The following is a 4,574-nucleotide window of genomic DNA, read 5'->3' on the forward strand; positions in this document are numbered from 1 at the left end:
TGCCAGGCCGCCCCGTGAGCAAACTGCACGAGACACAACGCTCCTCCCTGCTCCCGTTACCTGGGATTTACTCAGCGCCTTTTTCCCCCCCTAGGTCGATGCCTCTCCAGAGAGCAGCGGGAGGCCCCAGGCTGCGCCGCAGCGGATCTCTGCGCCTGCCTGCAGCTCCGGTCCTGCAAGAGAGGGAGGAAGGAGGATTTACTGCAGTCCCTGCGATCCAACGGCCTGGCTCGCGGTCAGCCCGGCTCTGCAGAAGTGCCTGGAAAGCAAACTCCAAGCCTACCAGGGAACCTCTGCAGCCGGCTTGGAGACATGAACCACGCCTGCTGCTCTCCTGCAGCATCCCAGACCCCCCGGCTACCGCAGTGCGTTTAACCATCCAAAACCCCACGGATTTCAGTCAGGGATGCAGCCACCCAGCTTCCCCACTCCCCCGAGAAAGCAAACCCCCGCCTCCTCCTCCAGCCTGAGCTCAAAAATTGAGGCGCACCCCTTGCTCCCCGCACCGACACGCCATCCTCCCCAGCAGCAGGACCAGACTTGAAGCATCCCAGCGCCTCGAGTAGGGCGACGAGAGGCCGAGCAGGGCCCCAGACAACCACCAACGCTGGGCGCTCAGCACCCCGCAGCATGTGTGTCCCCCCAAGGGCGCCGAGGCCCCCCCCGAGGGGCCGGGGCGGGGGCTCCCTGCCAGCCCCACGCTGCAACCGCCACCGGCACAGCCCTGCTGAAGGTGAATTCCCCCGGGCTCAGCCCTTGGGCAGGGTCCAACGCTGCTGCCTGGCTCTGGTTTTAAGGAGGGCAGAAGAAACGGTTCAGGGACTGCAGAGCAGCTCTGGCGTTAGCCCGACTCCTCCTACACACGTCTGTGTCCAGCCTGAACTGGGCAAAGGCAACGGATGGGGCAGGGTCCCCTCTCCCCAGTAAATGAAGCAGATTTCTGGCACGTGGGAGCAGAGGTGGGTATCAGATCCGGAGCAAACAGCCTCAATTGTCTCATTTGGGAAAATCTGATCATTTAGAGTCACTATGGAGGTCGCAAATGCTCTGCCCTTGCTAAACACCCTGCACTCGGCAAGCAGCCACGGGCAGCGAGGCAGCAGCCCCCAGGCAGGGGGACGGCAGAAAGCGCTCACCGCACAGTGCGGAGCCAGGAGCCGAACGCAGGCGTTTCTTCACCCTGCTCCAGCAATTCCCACCCAGCTCCCTTCCAGGCTGAGAAAAATACCCCGGCACTCGCTGATCTCCCAGTGAGGGGCTGAGTGGAGCGGCACCAGCGCTCAGGAAAACCAGGATCCCAGATTCGCAGCAACAAAAAGAGGAAGACAAAAAGCCCCTGACCCCTTGGTGGCTCAGATTTTATCCTGTCTTCTGGCCAAACTCCTTTTACGCCAGCCTTGCAAGCTGGATTTGAGGGGTTGAAAGCGTTTGTAAGGATCCGGTAGCAAAAGAGTGGCTGGGTGTCGGAGCACCCAGAGCTCACCCATAGCAGTTCGGGCTCCTCGGGGCCATTTTGAGGACAGACCTTTACAGCGGCACAAACCTGTGTCCTCCTTGGGACCCGGGATCTACCACCCCCGGGCACGAGGGCTCCTGCACCACCCAGCCCTGCCCCGCTGCTGTGCATCCTGCTCTCGGGTGGTCCCGGCAGCCAAAACCAAGTGGGAGGCCCCCTCCCCAAGGTCTGAGCTGCTCATCAGTGAGACGAAGACATGGGGAGCTCAGCACCGCTCAGCCCCTCCACGCCAGCTTCCGCAAGGAAAGGAGCTCTCCAAAACATATTGTCCCTGTTCTTATTCACCTGGGACAACTAAATTGCAAAGATCTCCTGAGACCCCTAGCGTGGCAGTGGCCGCACTGCTCTACCTCCTGCGAGGTGGAAAACACTGTCGACGTTCACACAACACGCAGCAGAGTCCTGCCGAGTGACGCTGCAGACGCCTTCCTTGATCCACGCAGCTGCACTGAGGTTATTTCGCTGCTGCAAATTTGGGCGTCCCAGGTGAATAAGATGCCCCCAAACCCGAGATACAGCAACAAACGCAGCACGGTGCTTCTCGCCGAGGCGGGCGCTGCCAGGGGGTCCCCGGGGACAATACTGGTGTGAAAGAAGCTGTCACTGGTGTTACCCATTTCCTCTTACAGACAGTGGAGGAGAACCCATTAGTGATCCCCGGTTACTTTCACGGCCCCGTTTTAGGCCCATTCCTCCATCCTTGAAGGCCGAGATGCTGCTAACGGGACTTTTTCAGCTTCCAGCAGCAGAGACCCATTGTCTGGGAAGGGATATGGGGAAAGTGCTGCTGCTCTTCCAGAGGAATGAGCTGTCTAAGCATCACACGAGCACTTAAACTGTGCCCAGGACAACTCGGGTGCCCGGTTACGACAGCGAGAGGGCCCACTGTCACTCTGCTGACCCTCCTCTGGTGTCCATGACAGCCCAGGACAGGCAGCTCCTGGTTGACAGCAAGTTCAGAGCTCCCCGGCCTGGCGTGTGTCTTCAGCAGGGTCAGACAGGAAGGAAGGAAGCAAATGCAGGGAGATGCATCCACTCCAGCCCAGCACAAACACACACACCTCACACATCGGGGTATGTGCTGGCACCCAAAGCGGACGGAGGCAAACAGGAGCAGGACCTCAAAGCACCCAGAAATCAGAGGCTCAACTGAGGGTTACCCAGGAAAGAAAACTCATGCGAGCAAGCAATGAATCCTCACAACTGCAAATAAAGCATTTGGGGTGGACTGGTGAAACCCAAAGTCGGCACGGTTAAAGAAAATTAAAGCAGACTAAAAAAAAAACCTAAATGTTGAAACCGGCAACTGAAGCTGTGGAGACTTCACGCAGCTTTCCTGGTGGGTACAAAGCAACTTCAAAAACTGTAAAAGGCCACGCAGGCATGAGATGGTGATGGCCCCCACGCCTCCGAGCAGCACTGCACGTCCCCAGTGAACACACTCCCAGACCGGGCAGGGGGAAGCGCAGAGGATACGAGGCCAGCAGCTGAGGAGCCTCATGTCGATCCCTGTTATTTTCCCCTCCTGACTCGCCACAGAGAGGGGACACAGCGTATCCTGCCCCGCACTGCTCCCACCCCCATGCCCACCCCTGCCTCTGCCCCACACCACTGCCCACAGCTGGCACAGAGCCCCAGCAGCTCACATCAGCCTCATACCCACTCCTAGGGCAGAAGATATTTTCCTAAGGCCTGGCCTACCTTAGGCAGTCTTAGCTCACGCTTGGCCCTCCGGCAAACAGCAACGCAGGGCCACGAGCCTGCTGCTGCATCCTGAGCTCTCCTCGCCCCTTCGCATCACCCCGAAAGGACCAGGACTGTCCTGTCTGCGAACCCAGTGCGTCCTCTCATAAATCTGAGCTCCTGATGACCCACGCGCTTTCCAGGAGGGTTTGTCTCCCACCAACCAGTGAGTGAAGGTGCCCCCGTTTCATAAGCAAGGGCTGGAAGCGCTGCCAGACCTGCTAAGGTGTTAGCAAGGTGCCCAAGATCGTGGCAGATCAATTCATTTGTTGAGCGGCTGCCTGGGCAATCAAAAGCCCTGAAGCGCTGGCATCTGGCCCTTAATTAACGCAGATGGCCAAAGGGCCACGAGTGCGGCTGCAGGCAGATCAAATGACTCACAGCTGCTACAGCCCAGTGACCAATAATTGGGGAATAAAACCCACAAAGAGACAAAGGAACAGCCCGAGGTGTCCCCTACACCACACTCTGCCGGGCACAGCAGCACGCAAGGATCCCAGAACCACAGGGCCCGAAGCATCACGCTCCGGAGGGGGGAATTTAAGCAGCATAAGCCCAGAGATCACCTCAACACCACCTCCTGTTGTTTGTCCCTGTCAAAACACCAGCTGAGTCTCCTCAGAGATGCTGACAGCCTTGTTCCAGAGGTGTCAGGAAGCAGAATCAGCCCCACCAACCGCTTCCCATGGCAGAGGGGACGTTCTCATCCTGGGAAAGCCAGGCTTTGCAGGGCTCCAAGGTTGGACACCTCCTGCCGTGGAGTTCCCAGCCTGGCCTGGTCCCAGTAAGGACCAATGCCTCTGTAGAGGCCCTTGGGGTCCCAAAGGGCTGAGTCCTTTTGGTCAGGCAGGCTGAGCCATGCCAGATGCAGCCCATGATCCCACAGCAAGGTTTGGGGGCAGCAAACCAGACTGAACCGACCGATATCTGAGGCAGTATCCACAGAGGAGGCAGTCAGCACAAGCTATCAGGCCAGATGCCTCCCTGCCCGATCCGTGCCCCGTTCTCAGCTCTTCTGAGCCTCAGCAAAGCCCGGCACCGACCTCTTCCCATGGATGCGCAGTGCCTCAGCGTGCTCTGATCCATGGCACGGCTTGCGTGGATGCCAGGCCACCAAGAAGCAGGCACTGACAGCAGCTCAGCACTGCTCCACAGCCCAGGAAGCGCTTCCTCCTTCACCCAACAGCAGCAGCAGGGAGGAGAGTGGTGGCAAGTTCCCCTTTTCCTACAGCCCCGGGGCCGGGCCCAGCATCGCCCCCCAGCTCCGTGAGCACTTCGGCTCTGGAGCCTTGACCTCCCGTCCCAGAGCCGTGCG

Source organism: Mesitornis unicolor, unplaced genomic scaffold (assembly GCF_000695765.1).
Source record: "Mesitornis unicolor isolate BGI_N332 unplaced genomic scaffold, ASM69576v1 scaffold31911, whole genome shotgun sequence".
NCBI classification, from domain to species: Eukaryota; Metazoa; Chordata; class Aves; order Mesitornithiformes; family Mesitornithidae; genus Mesitornis; species Mesitornis unicolor.